This window comes from Diadema antillarum, unplaced genomic scaffold (genome assembly GCF_040938485.1).
Source record: "Diadema antillarum isolate AM-2024a unplaced genomic scaffold, OU_Dant_1.0 scf00000135, whole genome shotgun sequence".
Taxonomy (NCBI): Eukaryota; Metazoa; Echinodermata; class Echinoidea; order Diadematoida; family Diadematidae; genus Diadema; species Diadema antillarum.
Window position 1 is genome coordinate 1,263,930 of NW_027271024.1, and position 19,038 is coordinate 1,282,967.

The following is a 19,038-nucleotide window of genomic DNA, read 5'->3' on the forward strand; positions in this document are numbered from 1 at the left end:
AGTAATTCCCATGATTCCAAAATATTCTGATTGTTCAAAAATACTTGTAATGTCTCGGCATTTCGTATCTTGTTGCGACAGTAGATCATTTTTTGACGATTGTTGATACACGCACAGTTTATCATAGCAGAAACATTGCCATCAGCAGAGAGAGGTGGGGGAGGGGTGACCAATATGAGGCCCAAATTTCACTTTTTCATCTTCTTTTTGAAAATGAAAGGTTCAAATTTTCACCAAACTTGGCAGGTATTTTTGCTGGGATGATTTTGTACAAGTACAATTTGTATAGGCACCATGCCCTACTTGCCCCCGAATAAGTATATCCTTGAATTACTTTAAAGCAAAAAATGTTCTTCTATGACACCAGAAATATTCTGAGTAAATACAATGTATAGGCACCCCTACATTTAGTAGAAGCACAATTATGACAGATTCAGAGGTGGTCCCCTTGGGCCCGGGACCATATTTGGGGCCACTTTTACATTTTGATCTTCTTCTAAAAACGCATCGTCAAATTTTCTACAAACTTGGCAGGTATTATTGCTAATGTTCATTCATTCATTCATTCATTCATTCATTCATTCATTCATTTCCACAGGGTAAATAAAAATACATGCAAACATTACAATGAGCGCAACTTACAGAAAAATACATATAGTCACCACGTCCTCCTAATGGAGGTCTCCATACCAGGGGGTTGCTAGGTCTATATACCTCCTCACCCATACAAAGCTCCCCATATTTGCCGTACGTTCTTCTTAGGTAATAGTCGGTAAGAATGTGTGGAAGGAAGACTTGTGATGCTCAGATGAGCGCGAGACCCCCTGGTCTCTTATTCGTAATGAGCAGACCCATCCTCGAATTCTTGTTGTCATGGAGGAGGATGTAATGCTTTAATGACTCTTAACCGACAAAAATACGGCGAAATAATTTGCAGGAGACCAAAGTTCCATACAAAATCGTTGAAGTCGAAAATAATTTCAATGTCCTCACCAGCGCGCATATTATTACAATGTATATCATACATTTCAGTTTACTGGGATCTTGTAGAAGTGCGAGAATACAAAAGGACTGCAGCAGCTGCACTAAGTCAACACATTTATCCGGTAATGTACTAGAATTCCAAGACGGGGTTCTAGCTCATTGATTCTACATGTAGCGTGCTAAAAGGCGGAACAAAGAGCATTATTGATTACCTGCTGGTGTTTCTATTGAGTAAAGAAACCTTACATAGATACACGCTTTCTTCAACTCTCAACACAATACGAGGAATGGAGTGAAGATGTTAATGTTCATTCTTGTCATGTCTCCCTATTGTTCCTATATCATTATGCATCTAGGTACCTGCTTTTGTGGTTTGGCGCGCTCCTAGTTATGCTGTCAGTGCATTTGAATTATATCATTGGTGATACCATGGAGTTGTCACAATTAACTCCCTGGTGATACGTTTGTAAGCCACCAACACTAACAGGCGTCTGTCTATACCAGAATATTACCCGGGTAACCATTGAACACTATGAGTAAACTGCAATTAAAAGTCCTATATTCATTTTGAAGTAAAACTCCTAATACTTAAGCACCGAATACAGAATAGGTCCTACTACATGTAACCTATGTATACTAATTAGCATTCTATTTCGTAAATACGTGAATGTCAATATCTAATACTTTTAATGCAGAATTCAGAACTGCGCATTTCGCTAGGTTTTGTCTTTCTTAGTCCAGTTTGTTTTAAACGGACGAACAAATAAAAAAAAACATAAAAGTATACAGTCTTGAACTCAAACTCTGAGTGCTAAATTGACACCAAATATTGAAACCAATGAAAATGAAATAGGTACTGTCTTCCGTAATGATAGTTTCGGTTGGTTTTTCTTTGCTTTTTTTTTCTTCATATTTTACGGTTCCAATCTCAATACCACGAATAAGCAAACACACACACGCAAAAAAAAAATGATAAGTTTGAAGTCAACGTCAATGACAACGACTCGACCAAGACAGTTGTTGTAAAAGTTATATTGTTTAGCAGGATCCCACCACAGAAGTTACTCGCCTATCAATTCTCTTCATTTCTGCATTAAAAGTCAATACATTCTGTATCGTTAAGTCCTGGAGTTATAGTGAATTCTGCTGTTGTCGTGCATGCTTGCTGTGTATAAATGACGTGCAATTCCTTTCTTCTATTTTATGAGTCTTAAATATATTCTACATCATGTTTGAGCCATTGTTTTCGTTGTCACTCTCACCCGCCATGACGAGATAAACATGCCAACTATATGACAACGATGAAGTCAAACGAAGTAATATTAAGTGAGTGACATCATAATATGACTATGATTATGCCTGGCATTTTGCAGATTCGTTAGAAATTTTGCATGTCAGATCTCAATATGATTATCTCTCTATAATACCCGAAGAGACTACACATTCTCATGAGCCATAAGTTTTCTCGAAAAACTCTCCGCACAAATACATCGTACATTGTATTTGTAAAGATTTTTTAGTTTACTACTCGGATTACACTCTGGATCTAATCGGATGACAACCCGCTCGTCGTCAAGGGAAGCCTGACGAGGCCTAGGTCATGCACGATGACCCTTTTCTTTCTTTCCTCGGTTGGAAGAGGAGTAAAAAATAGACTTTCCTCCATTTTCTGTTTGATTGGAGAGGAAAGTCAATATTCCGAACTGCATTCAGCCATCACGAATTCGATTCTTGTATGAAATTCAAGGAGAGTCCAGTACCAGTCCGTGTATAGCCAGACAATCTGGTGCCACTGTGACAGAGCGCAAGCAAGACGCATAGGACCCGTCATTTGAATATAGCACTACTGATACTGATTATATTTCAAAGAGTCCAAAACTTTCTAGATTGGGGATGTTATTTCGTGCCGGGATGTAGCAACCCAGGTAAAATAGTTAGAAAATTATGTATTTCTAATAATTGCTTTCCTGGTGTGTAGTGAAATTTTACGAAAATTTAACGAGGAAGACTCGTCACAAAAATCCTTATAGACTTACAGAAATTAGACGAAGCGATAAGAGCGACTCGTCCAACACAGTAATCACTGCATACCAACAACATTGATGATGATGATGATGATGATGATGATAAAATATGACATGAAGAAGGAGATGAAGAAGAAGAAACGTACAAAATAACGACAACCATGAAATCACAATACCTGTGGACACAGCGAGTTCCAGTGTAGTTAAATGTGTTAACCAAATTACGTAGAAACATACCGACAAAGTCAGTTATGATAAAGAAGCACGTACACACATACAACCACACGTATGATATGCACAAACAGACACACATTATTATATCATACTATATATTACATGAAATATGTAAAATAGAATAGAGAGAGGAAGAGACAGACATACGGAGGCAGATATATTCATACTGTCTCTTTGTTTAATCAAACGACATTTGAAAACGAGCACTGGGTGATACAGCTATGAAGATCGAGCTCTTTGCTATCTCTCTTCAAGTACTTACATTTCACAAAATCATTGCCCTCCTATATTATAATGCAAACACTGGCACCGTTTTGGAAGTACGAAAGTAGTATGCTGTCTTCATTTGATGCAAACATATGTTTCGTCGGTATACGCAGTTGTTCACAAATATTCACGTTTTCATTCATTTAGACCTCATGTCTGTGTTAATTCGCGTTGAATTCACATTCTGATCAGAATAGTTAAACCGACAATTTGCCGACGGGGCTCTAATAAGAATCATCATACTCACCTCACCGACTTTGTCGCACCTTCGTAATCGTGTAGACTGTGAAAATGTACTCCGTAGATACTGTTAATTGCGAGTGTTTCCAAACAATTAGGGGCAAATTCGCCAGAGCTCACGGTATGTTGCACTCGCACTTGAACACAGTGAACATTATATAGGGGGCATCTGCTTTTCACACAACTTGTAATCAATCGATCGAAGTCAACCGGTGAACAATGGCCAAATACACGGCAGATATTGACGTTCGGTCCCGCTTTCTCGAGAACGGTGAAAGAAAGTGTGAGCGTAGTCGAACTGATGCGGGTTTCATCGCTGGCTTCCTATTCAGTGGGCTGGGCAGTGGATCTCCTTTTGTTCGCTGCTGGGACCATTACGTAATGATCCCGTTCTTCGTTGTGGCGTGCCGTGTCATCCGTTAGGACTTTTTGTGTATAATTTGTCCCATAGTCGATATCGCGTTTATTGATTTCGAAAGTGCACTCCAGGAAAAAAAAAGTTTTGGCGACAACGTGGTATATATACGTGCAACCTACTGATTCTCCGAGTACAGACAGATCATGGTCTGTGTACCCTCCGGCATTTTAGTTACTTTTTTAAGAAACAATGTACGGTTTGTTTTGCAGCTCCATGGCCTTTGCTACCTCAATTCAGGGAGGTAAAAATCTTCCACCTCCCTGCTCAATTCAACAAAATGTGTCGGGGCACAAACACCCCATTATTATTGTTAACCACGAAGACACGGGCAATATGGACAATTTACATTCTTGTCAGTTCAGGCTATAGAAAATGGAATTTAAAAGAAATGTATAATCTTACTATATATTAACGACTTTTTAGAACACTACCTAAATAAAAATGAGTTGTCGGATCGAATCCAATGAGATACAGCCCTCCATGTATATTTAGATGCGGTTTCATACACTGAGCGTGTGTATATCATCTGTGTGTATATAGGTTTACAACATTCTCTTTACTCAAACTTGAGCTTCCGTCGGTTGCCACGGTTACGCTTCTTCGTTTAAGGGAGGATAGGCGCATTGATGCAAACCAGCAACATAAAGGAACAATACAGGTCATTTTTGTTTTAGAGTGGAATTGCATTGGTTACCACGGTTACTGTATACATTACGCAAATACAACTATAATATCTTTCTCGTATTTGAAACGCACAAGATGTTTCATGTCGGTTTTCCACAGGTCAAAAGTGGAGTCAATGTTACATATAAATCGCTAAAAATGACAATTAATGTCAATCATTAGAAAATGAATACCGGTGAAGTATCATATCATGTGAGCTACCATGAAAATATGCCATGTAAATTGAATTGCCGCGAAAGCCATTTTTGATGTACGTATAAAATGTGTTGAGAGAAGTTGGTATTTGTAAAAGTAAATTAACAGTTGCACATTTCCGAGTGTGTACATTGTGTCCACATGTGTTTAGAAGTCATTCAGATTCCATCATAATGCTCAGTGGAAATATTGGTGCACAGAAACAGCTATATACCTCTCTCTCTCCAGCAATGATATCGGGCGGATATGACACGAAGATTTCCAGGTTTTTGTTTTGTTTGCTTGCTTGTTTTTGGTAATATTGAAGTAGCCCAGTCGTTCTTCTACATGCTGACTTTGATCGTTTGTTTGTTGATGGTCAAAAACCGAGATTTACTGTCTACACGAAGATTACGGTGGCGTGCGCTTGCACGTTTTGTCTCACCGGAGAAAGATTTAATTGCAGAATGTAAGTAAACTCGTGGTAGTCATTGCTAACTAACCCATATCCCAATAGAAAAATAAATGACCCTTTTCATACCCTATTGTAAACGATTAATCCACTCTCTTTATCTCTTTGAAACAGCTGATAACGGGTGTTTTGCTGTATGTTGCCATGGTAACTCGATCCTGCCCAAGCAACCACGAACACTATAATTCTGTCATCCTAAACGCATTACACGTCGAGTGCTCTCTTAATTTCTAGGATTTATTTTTAAGTCCTAAGGATTTATTGCTTTAAGTCCTAGCGGACTGTAAATACAGACAAAACCTTAGGACTTAAAAGTAAGTCTTAGCTAGGATTTAAAAATTTAAGTCTATGTTCGACTTATATTTCAAGTCTATAGGATTTATTTTTTAAGTCTTATTAGATTACATTTAAATCTTTCTTAGACTTGTTTTTAGAATAAATCCAGCTTGGATTTAAACGACGAAAGACTTATTTTAAGCCTTCCTTGGATTTATTTCAAATAAATCCATCATGGATTTAAACTCAGACTACTGAAAATGACAGCCAATTGATGCACTTTCTTCACATGTAAAGGTCTATTTATTTTAACAAAATCAAACTGATGCATTTTTCACAAACATCGATAAGTTACAAAATATACAGATGATTGTCATACACATGTAGGCTCCAGAAAAAATGAAATACGACATGATGAAAACAGAGCATATTTTGCAATAGTCTCAGATGGTCACATCTTCACATTCATGTTACTGATGCTTCTTTCACTGTGTTCTGTAAACAAGTTACTAGACGACTGGAACCTTCATTGCCAAATAGATTACTTTTTTTCACTTTTTTTTTAAATCTTGCAAGATGACTCCATACGACTCGATTCACTTTCATTTTATGTATTTCTTTCCCTGGTGAGCATCGTTAAGTCGTAAGATGGAAACTATGAACAAATATAAGATTATATATGAATTCTAATAACTTAAATTTTAGAAATGATGCTGTGTAATAAACAATACAGCCTCCATTAAGTTGACGTTTAGATTTACACGCTTTGTACGTCCCATGCATGCAATTTAAAGAATTATTTGATTTTTTGGAATGATGCATAGTTTAAATCTAATCAAGAGGGAAGTAAAGGCCAAAATTAGTGTAATCAAATTAGAAAAGAGAAGAAATTTCCCTACACAGAATGGTGTAAAGACTATGAAAATCAGCTACGAAATAAGGAAGATATGTCTCTTTTCAATTTCACACATTTCCAGAAAACAGAACTTGTCCAGTCTTTATGAACGTCCAAATGAGGGAATTGATGATGTCATTCCTTCAAAATATTTTTACACTTTTCACCTGCATGTATTTGCATATTCATACGGACTAGTCAAGAAATGTTTTCTGAAAACATGTTACATTTCCTTATTTCTTACCAGACTTCCCTAATTTTTCCACTATTCCGTAGGGAAAATTTACAATTGAATCCAAACTGTATTACATACAACAGTAGGGAGCAAGATCTATGTAAACTCTGAAGTAAATTCACCTTAAAACATTAAGAAGCTCAAATAACAATTAACATTCTAAACTTACTTCTAAAATTCCTTGAATATCGATTGTCTGAAATGGATTTACATAAGTACATTTCCATACTGCATTTTGGTAGACAAAATGTTTGACAAAAGAATATACAAATTCCTGCTTAATCTATTGATATTTAAGAATCCATCTCAACTGATGACAGGGAACCATCTCAAGAGACTGTTCAAGTGAGATGGACCACTAGTTTTTTCTTAATTACTTTGATGTCATATCTTGTAACAAAGCACTATGTTGAAGTGATGCAATCTGAATTTTTAACTAGAATTATCACTCATTGTGATTAATATACCCCCACCCACAATTGAGGGAATTTATAGCTCAACCAGGATTATTTTTTCTTACTTTTTGATAAAGAAAAAAAATTACCACGGCAATGCACTGTTCCACCTCTCAAATCAAGTGCTCAAAAACTGAGTGAGCAAGATAAATAAACTGACGATTTCTATGGTTTGTACTAAAAATTGTGTAACCATGGCAACACAATGTTGGACATTAAGAAAAAAATGAAGTTGGCACAACTATAGGCCCTATATCATAGCCGTCATATGTGCCAAATTTCAAGCTAAATGCTAAAAGGGTGAGGGGTTTAGTTGAATTCACATTAGTGTATCATTTTCATGCAAAATATACTGTTACCATGGCAACACATTTTCCACTGTGACAAAAGATTTTTTGCACATCTAGGTAATGTAGAGGTAACATGTGCCAAATTTGAAGCCAAAATGCTCTAAACAGAGACAGGAGAATCGAAATGTTTGTATGATTTTCATTGAAAATGCACCGTTACCATGGCAACACATTGTTTAACAATGATGAAATATGAAGTTTGCATATTTCTGAACTACAATGGTTGCATGTGCCAAATTTCAAGCCAAATGCTCAAAGACTGAGGGAGTTACCTGAATCCAAAATATTTTTGTATGATTTTCATTCAAACTATGTTGTTACCATGGCAACACAATGATCAACAATGACGAAAGGTTAAGTTTGCACATGTACGTACCATAGTGGTCAGGTGTGCCAAATTTCAAGCTAAATGCTCAAAGACTGAGGTTGTTACATGAATCCACAATATCTTTGTATCATGCATTTTAGTGAAAAGATGCTGTTACCATGGCAACGCATTGTTCACCATTGATGAAAGATTAAGTTCGCACATCTATATGCTAAAGTTGTTGCATGTGCCAAATGTCAAGCCAGTTACTCAAAGAGTGAGGGAGTTAACTGAATCCACAATATTTTTGTATGATTTTCATTCAAAATATGCCGTTACCATGGCAACACATTGATCGACACTTACGAAAGAATATGTTTACACATCTATATACCACAGTGGTCTTTTGTGCCAAATTTCTAGCTAAATGCTCGAAGACTATTCTAAGTTAGCTGAATCCACAATATTTTTGTATGTTTTTTGGTTTAAAAAAAGCTGTTACCATGGCAACGCATTGCTCACCACATTGTTTCCATATCTATATACCATAGTGGTCATGTGTGCCAAATTTCAAGTCAAATGCTCTAAATTTGTTTAAGGTGCCCATCTGCGCTGAATCTATCCTTCCTCGTGGGTTCAAGCACATACTTTGGCTGGAAAACCAAAGTTTATTTCTTTATAAATAGAGAGTTTCATATTAAAGTGTTTAGCCACAACGTCATAATGAAAATAGCAACAAATCAGCGCTCAATAAATGTGATGGACAATGGCTCAACAACACTGTGGGAGTGATGAAAATTAGGTAATCGTTGAATAATTACAAAAGTGTTCAGGGGAACTTAAAACTTTCTTCTTTCAATTTAAATCAATGCGGATCTGGCATTACTTTTTTTTTGTCATCATCAACCAGACATAATATACAGAAAACAAGCCAAAGATGAACAATAAATAAATTGAAACTGGACATGTATAAAAACTTGAAATATTGTTTAAATGTTCACGTAGCAATGCAAATGCAAAAGTGAGGCACACACATACATGATAGCACCTCTAAAGGAAACATTGCACCATTAACTTTCCTTATTGTGTTATTTTCACTTAAAAATGCACACAAAAAAAAAATTACAAGGAAACTTTACTACAACCAGGGCATGACAGACATGCTTCTTGTGTGCATTGATTTGTAGCTCAATATAAATGGAAAAGTGAGGCACACATAACATAACTCAATATCCATGAGTCAAACATTATGCATGATAGTATCTTCAAAGGAAACATTGCAGCATTTTACCTGTGTTACTTTGATTTAAGAATTCACCGAAAATTAAGAAAACTTTGCTGCACATCAGGGCAAGTCAGATATGCTTCTTGTGTGTATGGGTTTGTGGCACAATGTCGGAAAATCTTACTAGCATCATACACTGACGTGTTCTTGAAGTTCGTGGCTAATGCCCAGAACGAAGCCCTCACTTGGGATTGTAGCAGTACATGAATATGCCGCCACAAAATCAAAGAATGCTTCAAGCACCCAAGCATATTTGACGATGAAGACACAGTGGGCTTTAAAGAGTCTGTCAAATTCTTGCTTCCGGTCATCTCCAGCCTGGACTTAGTATGGTCTTGTCCAGGATGAAAAAATACTGGATGTACGTCTAGTCACTCCCTTATCTGACTAAGCAGGGCTGGCTGAAGGTGGCATCTTTAGCATCACTGAACTTCGCGCTTCTCGCTCGTGATGTATACGTTTCGCGCGGATCAACTTGGCGTTTCCCGTTTGCTAGGGCTTTCAGGTGGGAGAATCTCCAGATCAGAAGATGCTTGGGACTGGGGTTGGAGTCTCTGCATCAGCAATGCCATGAACATTGGTTCCTACCTGAAAAGAGATTAAACATGTATAGCACTACTGATATTTCGAACTAAATTTCACTTGAATCGTTTGAGCAAATGACAAAGGCTACAATTATTATCAAATAAACTTTGCATCACATAGAGGGAAGTTAAGTTCTCAGTGAGAGGGCACTCTGGAGGGGAAAAATATTAAAATATAATTTTACATATTGATCTTAAATACAATGTACTAATAACATATTCATCACATAACTATTAGTTTGTGATGTACAAGTAAATATTTCTGATATATTTCGGAACATATTATTTTAAAACATTTTGTCTCATCTGGTAAACCTCAAAGCCTTGAAAAAAATTCCCAGAAATCAGATTACTTTTTGCCATCATCGGGGTGGGGCCTACTTGATATTTACATGTTCCAGACTCATAAGATATTTGATGTACATATTATTACAAATCAATAGAAGTCAGCATGCATTTTTAATCCATAATTTAATGAATTTAAAAGAAAACTGTCAAAACACGGTAGATACCCCTACACAATACTCATTGCTGAATGTTCTAAAGTTTGTTTGAGAAGAATCGCTTCAAAAACACTGATATATCAGAGAAGAAAACTTTGCATTTCTCACGACAACATGAGAAATTCAGATTTTTAAATTCCACCTGTTACTGAGTACATGCAGATTCTACACGAGTCTTGCTTTGTAAGATACGAAGCTCAAATATTCTTCTCTAAACATGAGCTGGTACTTAAAAGCCCAATGAAACATGCATATGTGTTGATAATTCTCAAAATTGGAAGCTCAATGATTTGATCATAAACTGATTTCAAGTCTATAAACATTAAGCATATACTGTACTTACAGGCACATAGTCATTCTGCACCAGGTACTGCTGGGCATCCCTCGGGAGCATGAGAGGTCCTCTCCCTTTCTTCTACATGGGGATGTTGGGTCTGTGAAGCATCACTGCAAGTAGTGACATTCCACAAAATTCCTATAGAATGGAACACAATACAATTTTTTTTTTCAACTTTACGTATTTCACCCATTCTCTTTAACATATTAGATATGATGTATTGTATCAGCTCTGACAATCCCTAACATTCAGTTTTCGACTTATTATCAATATCAGTCTATGAAGAGCAAACTCGTACACATTCACTTTCCTGAAAAGTGTAATAGCAATGAAGCATAAACAAATGAGTAAGTTTTACTCTTACACTTTGGACAGAAATTGTTCCAGTAATTATAATCAATGCCACAAGATCTATGAGGATTGGCGGAAGGACTTACTGTCTCCATCCATGTCTTCACATCTTCTTACGATGTCTTGCAACTAAGGGTGGTTTCGCTTGGCAAGTGCAAGATTCTATTGACGTAAAATGGCCCCCATCTGTTCACCATCTCCTGCACTTTTCTCGGTACAACTGGGCAAAGTCCGCATTGATCTGAAAATAAACACAAAAACTGTGAAATATCAGTGATAAGGAAGTGGAAAATGAAAAACAGAAATGCTTGACAAAAAAAAAGGAAGAAAACAAATATGCTTCGGGGGTATAAACGGTCGCCATAGCCACATTTCTAGATTTTTATGTAATTAATTATTTCTTATTGGTCTCGAGGGTTGTATTTCATGCTGGAGGAAAAAATGAGACCGATATCTCTGATTTTTGTTTCAGATGTTATCGTTAAAATCAATTTTTAGAAATACCAGGGATGTCTTGCATATCTAAACACCAAGAAGGGATAGTCCTGACAGAGTACTCCTTGGAGTACAAATTATACAAATAACAGGTAATTTGCATTCCCTTTATCTTAAAAAATATTAAAAGTAAAAAATAAAAAAGGCCTCATATATTGTAAAACTTCACTACATTCTCTCACTGGTGTATGTTATGCTTATAATGCATACATCTCAGCCAGAAGTGTAGATCTGTAGAATTTTTAAGTCTAGATCCTTCTACTCAAACACAGATCACCACATTGATTATGCTACAAAGAGAAAGACTGGAGTAGAATACCTTTATCCAGGTGCGAAATCTTGTTCCATTGCACGAGTTAATCCCATACATTATTTGTTTCATACAACACCTTCAACAATAACACTAATAAACAGACTTACTAGTTCAAGAAAGAGTCTTGAATTCAGTGCAGAAATGGCAACCATAAGGCCTAGGTGTCCAGGCCTACTACTGAGTGGTAGTAATAATAATAGAAGTATTTTCATGGAATGCAAATCAGTAGCACATTCACATTACATACACATGTACGCAGCCGAGTGCAAGTAGCATTGAAGTCGATTATTCCAGTAAAATGAGTGACATGATGCACGCTTGATAGTAAGAGTGTTGAGTGCACACGCCAAAGGTAATTGTTTATTGTGACATCAGACTCAGTAGACCTAGTCATGCAATGGAACAGAAACTGTTTATTAATTGTAGACCCCCTACTTTAATATGGGAGTCAATGGAAATTGGTGATGTCAGCCAATATGGCCCATGCGATAGAAGTTTTTACAGTTCAGAGCTTGACGCCACTGCACTGGCATTGCAGCATTGGCGCCCTAAACCCTGGGGCGCTCATCACACAGGGGGCTTCGTGTTTGGGCTGGTCGCAGTTCAATTGTAGCGCCCATAGGGTCTACGTACTATTGGTGGCCTAAACACAACGTTAAAAATAAAACCCATCTAACAGCATATGCCCTACATTTTATCACAGCATAGTGGGGCATGATAAGGCCTAGAACTGTGCCTTTCTACGTAGAAATTGATAAATTAAACCTTACAAGAGTGTAGGAAGGGGTGAACTGACACTAACTTGTTACTGTTACTCAGTGTTAGACGACAGTTAGGCCTACGCTACAGTAGCCTGTTATGCCCATAGCTTTACCTTTCAGTCAAGACACCAACATCGTAAGTCATTAGGTAGAATGGGCGCTTTATAAGAGTCCCTGTATTACTACACTTGTACTTGCAGTTTCACCGAAATAGAGCCCCCACAATACTAGTATAACGTTAGCCTACATGTAACTTGTTACAATGTTTGGATAGACACATTAGCCATGAACAGCTAACGTTAGCACTGGCGCTTCAGGGATGGACAGCGCTGTATAATACAGTGGCAAGGCTCAAACTCGCCAAAAATGTAGGGCGGTTAGTGCACATCTTAACATCTTTTATCTTTGGTTACTGAGTCCCAGAGTTATCAAACACATTCTTAAGCATTCATACAGTAATATGCTCACCTTTAAGCAACTTGGTCAAGCTTCCGTCAGATCATGCCCTCAAAAAACTCCGGCCTGCATGATTTCTGCCTTCAAGACCATCTCAACTGTTCGAGTCAATAGCGTTTGTTTGCAAATGGTCGATGGTAGGTACAAGTACAATAGTACATGTACAATGTACATATTGTGCACTGAATGTGTGTGTATGACTACGCTATCTAGCATCGCATGAAGCAAAGTGACGGCCAGCGCCAATTCCGGTTTTAGGCGGTTCAAGATAGCGCATGACGTCATTTACAAGTCATCTGATTGGCTGAAAGTTTAAGTCCTTGTTAGATTTAGATTGCGAACAACTTCGACACTCAACTTTTAATCGAAGCCACCTAAAATAAGTCTTAAAGACTTAAAATATTTTAAGTCGTAAGAAAGATTTAAAATTTAAGTCCTAGAAATTAAGAGAGTGCAGAGCATAATACGTCACCTTTTGTCTATACCTGTATGGACCGTGCATTTCGTAGACAGTGGAGGCTTTTTGTTTGTGACGGACCACGTGAAGTTGTTATGCTCTGTAGTGATTGACTCAAGCTGAAAAGAGAGAGAGAAAAAAGTATCGATTCGCCGAGCCTGAGTGACCACGTGACCTTGCTGAATTGATAACATGCTATAAGGATTCGAAGAATGAATCAAAACATCTCTATGGAACATATCCCTGTTGATTCGACGCCCATACCGTCAGTTAGAGTAGGGGGTCTATTGTTTGTTTGCGTTGTATAGCATGGGTGGTAAGGCAGTCGGAGAATGTGACGACCCAAGGTGATTGGGCAAAGGGAAAATCAGGCTAAAGATATAGTTAGGGAAACGGAGGGAGGGGGGGAGGGAGTTAGCTGACAGACAAAAACACAGACACAAAAAGAGACAGGCAGAGACCACGTCTTTCCCTAGACAGAAAAATCCATCTGTCCGGAGGTGTTTTTTTTTTAATATTATTATTACTATTTTTGACATTTACGGCTGATGATTAGCTTTCCTCCGTATACATAAGGGGATTCCGTGAAGTCAAACGTAGTCTCCGCGGAAAATTGATATCCCCGACAAGATACAGACCGATCTTTCGGTCAAGTCTTTCCCCACAACTGACACCTGCTATTATAGCCTATGCCGCAACATAAGCTAGCCTTTTGCTGCTGTTGCTGCTGCTGCTGTTGCTCCTTCTTCTTCTGTTGCTGCAATTACTGATCGACCGATAACGGTTTATTTAAGTCATACTGAAATGGTAGTCCAAAGGCTTATTATGCTTTACATTGTAAAACACAATTATAAGAAATTAATTATGAACGTTTCAACGATGACAAGTAACATAAACATAGCGTCTATTTAAAACGTAAATGAAAGGGCAGTTATTCAGAATATATTACTTAAAAATTATAATTATAGTTATCAATGTATACACACAAAAACATGCACATCAAAATCGCATCTGTTATCGGGCACTAAGTATCCGTCTGTGTATCATCATGTATGTAGCAATTTTTATATCCATTCATTCGTCTATTATTCAGTCTCTTAATGTTCCTTAGCAACGATTCCGTGACACGAATAGCAACAAAAAAAAAATCCATTCTATTCCAATCAGTTATTGATTTTCCATATAGAGAGCCCCACATAGCATGCTCTAAAATGACTTGTAGCTGCATATCACTAAAAATGTACTGCCATGTCATGATTATGAGCCATAATGTTGCAGACTATAGAGGGCGTTGTCCTTTATATGCATGACTGAGTTGGTTGCTTCATTCGATTTCGTTTGTGTACTTTTTTATTTTATGTGATAACTCTTGTCCAGTAGGGCCTAAAAGATTCATGACTGATTGGAGGAAATGATAAGTCAAAGCTGCTTATGAATATTTTTTTTCTTACTTGTCGTTGATAATGCGAACAAATGTAAATTGGATGTCTTTAGATAATTATTGACTGGCCCTAAAAGAATGAAATTAAAGAAGAAGAAAATAACACCGATCCTCTCACAAGATGCTGAGGATCAAGCATACTTTTAGAAAGGAGAGTTTTCATCTTAATGAGAGTGTATCGATGTACTCACAAAATCTTCTCATTATAATTCTAAATACATTTTCCCTGAAGGGCTCTTTGATGGCTTTGCTTTATTTTCTTTCTTTTTTTTTTCTTTTCATTTGTTTTCGTTTTCGTTATTTTCCACAGCAACGGCAAAAAAAGTAATATAGACTTATAAATGATTAATGCGAAATTCTTAAGAGACTATGAAGAAAAAGCCGAAATGGTTCATTACTGATTATTTTACACAGCAAACAATGTCGTTACTCAGCCAAGACGAAATATTGCGAGCTGAGATGGAGCTTTGTTGTTGAATTTCTCTGCTGATGAAAAACAAACAAACATAATTATGCAATACAAATAAAGTTCTGACTGACTCGACAAGGTGCAACACAGATCTGAATCTGAACCAGAGAGACAATAATCACAGTAGGATACTGATTGTTTATACCATTTCAAGAAACTCAATTCATTATCGAATGGTTAACATTCCCTCCAAGTTGGGTTTTATTTTCCATGCCTTCAGAATGAGCTTATTTAAAGGAGAAAATCTAGTCCAAATATGAGATTAGAAAGAGTAAAATAGTATGAGTTCAACGGTATAATTTTGATCGAAATCGGATGAAAAATAAGGAAGTTATGACATTTTGAAATTTCGCTATCTTTTGTGGGTGGAGGGGGGGGGGGGTTCTTGAACAGTCAATATGAATATGCAAATGTCAAAGTGAGCATGTCATTCCCTCACAACGTACTATTAGTTTGTACATAAAATTTTGAAATTTCTAGTTTTTCATTACAACGCAATATGCCCGATGCTCAAATTTTTGTATATCTAAGTGATCACTATATTCTGAAGTTATTCAACCAGAAATAACATCATGTTTCAGACTTCAATGACAGAAACAGTGAATTTTCGTCATTTTGTGTGTGTGTGTGTGTGTGTGTGTGTGTGTACACAATCAATGAAAATTGTAAGGGTATGACATGGTTAGTTCACTCATTTGCATATTCATATCCACTGTACAAGAACTGTTTTGCAGAAATAAGCGAAACTTCAAAATGTCATAACTTCCTTATATTTTACTCTATTTCAGTAATTTTTTACCGTTGATCTCGTAAGATTTTACTCTTTTATTATAACCAGACTACCTTATATTTGGACTGGATTTCCTGTTTAAGCACTGTTTATGAATTCCTTGAAAAAATGTAGGCCTACTCAGTATTAAATTTGTGAAATGTTATGATACGTTGTTATAGCGTCGTTGTATACTAGTACAGAGACAGCGACACAAGGAATTACCAAAAACTTTAGATAGACATGCATAATACACATGTATATCTTCTGAAAGTCAATGTCCATAGGCACGCTTCCCCAAACTATCATCAAAAATCCGTAGAGAGTTGAGGGAAGTATTCGCCTCTTCCCGGATTCTTATTGTTATGTACATTCTTTGCGCCTTCACCAGTGTCACACTGGGAATACCCTAACAGGTGCTACTTTGCACCTTTCAGGGCAGAAACGTGCAAAGTTGCACCTTGAAAAGTGCTCCCATTGTGACATGGTCTGAAAAGGTACCCCCGATGTGAAACTGGTAGAGGTGCAAAGTTGAACCTATTTTTCTCAGAGTGCATCTTTAGCCGTGTGTACCATTAAGTTTTTAGCTCTGAGGAAGAAAAAGAAGGAAGAATATAATTATTTAAGAGAGAAGTAATTGAAGAGTTGGAAACTTAATTAATCAAGACTTCAAAGTATAGGGCCTAAGATCAAAGTCAAATAGAGAAATAGAATATCTTAATATAGGCCTACCGCACTCGTTACACAACATGAAATATTTGCGAATATGTCGCTAGATTTCTCACATATTGTTTGCTTATTTTCTTTATTTTTCAGCAGCTTTAATCTAAAATGTCACAAATATTAATAAAGATAATGCTTTTACATTTCAACTCTTCAGTTATGAAATGTTATAACTTTATGGCGCGGCTGATTATGCGTACACTTAACTGTACTTTACGAAGAGGATAAGAGGTGAGGGTGAGCCTCTGGCATTCATTTCCAATCACAGAACTTAGTTCTGTGTTTCCAACAGACTGCAGACTGGCAAAGAGTGGAGGGGAATTGTTACCGTACTTAACCCTTATCTTACAATACAGTAGTTAATTTGATGGCGTGTTAGAGACGCGTGAAACTGAAATTTAGGTCAAACCATGGTCATCTTAATCTTTTAACCCAAAGATCGGTCTGTGTCTTCTAACTTCGAATAAGATCGATTACCTGTCCTAACATCCATGCACGCCGCGGCCGGCGCCACGTTTTCAGAAGTGGGGGGGGGGGGGGGGGGGGGAGGGGAGGCAGTTTATATTTCTGGTGATATTGAGAGAACACCATGAGTGAAAGTTTGAGGAAAATTGGAAAATCCGTTCAAAAGTTTTCAATATCAAATGTCTCAGGTTGATAAAATGGACATTATATCGGCTTTCACATTCAAACTCTTCACAAGATTATAATACACATGCCTAGATAATATGGGATACATTTTCCTAGGTATATCATACACTTGTGCTTGGTTACTTGTACTTGAACTTTGAACTTTATTGTAAAACACACCTTTTGGCCCCAACTGGGCATATAAAGGTTTAACATTGTATGAGATACAAGACATGAGTAATAATGAACAGATATAACATATACATATTTACATGACATGTGTATGACAGTATTGTGACACGTGTTTGCTTCTCATTTTCTGTTGAGATAGTAGTCCACAACTTGCAGTCAATTACTACAATTAATATTCTAAAAATGGTTCAAAGTAATAGCTACAACTCGAGCTCAAACTTTTAAATTCAAATCACTGAATGCCAACATTATTTTACAAAAATTAACACTGTAATTAAGACTACTCTCTAAAAAAAAAAAATCGAGTGAAAATATTCACTCTTAAAAGAGTGAATACATAAAAGAGTGAATTTAGAGTGAAATTGGGGTGAATTTTGAGTGAAAATGTTCATTTTCACTCGTTTTAGAGTGACGTCAAGGATCAATCCAAAATCTTCGAGTGATCCTTGAGGTCACTCCAAAATGAGTTAAAATAAATATTTTCACTCAAAATTCACTCCAATTTCACTCTGAATTCACTCTTTTTTGTATTCACTCTTTTACGAGTGAATATTTTCACTCGATTTTTTTTTAGAGAGTACTGTATTTGATTTCCTATTGGCTTAAAAATAAAGTTTACATACACTCGGACTATACATTAAACATTTTCTTGTAACTTTATCATTATTAAGCCACTTTTTAATAATACAGGAATTTTAACAAATACAATAAAAAGAATAGTTATCTTAATAACAAGGGGACCACTATCAAGTTGGCAGGGGAGGGGTTGGTGGTGGGGGAGATGAGTGGAGAGGTATCAGCTATTACTAGTGGGGTGAATCAATGTAAACAAAATAATGCGGTTATGGGAAGGCACTGTATTTTCGTGGTCAAAAAACAAACAAACAAAAACAAAAAAAGGGGGTTGACTGTTATTACAAAAAGTAGTGGAATGAGTCAGTGTAAGCAAAATATATAATGTAGTTATGGGGAGGGCACTATATTCTGGTGGTCGGGGGGGGGGGTGGTGTCTAGGGCGGCATTGAGGATCTGAACTTTGCTCCAATAGCCTCAATTATTTTACAAAGATTTAGCAATTTCACCTTACTTTTACAGTTAAATAGTTTTTCCATTTTATGGGTATTTGGATTTCTATAATTGTATCTCGGCAACAAAGCTTGTCTCAGAGTATCATAATGAACTGCATTCAAATAACACATGGAATTCATCACCGATTTTGTTTGAGTTACACAGTGGGCATATCCTATCATCATAATT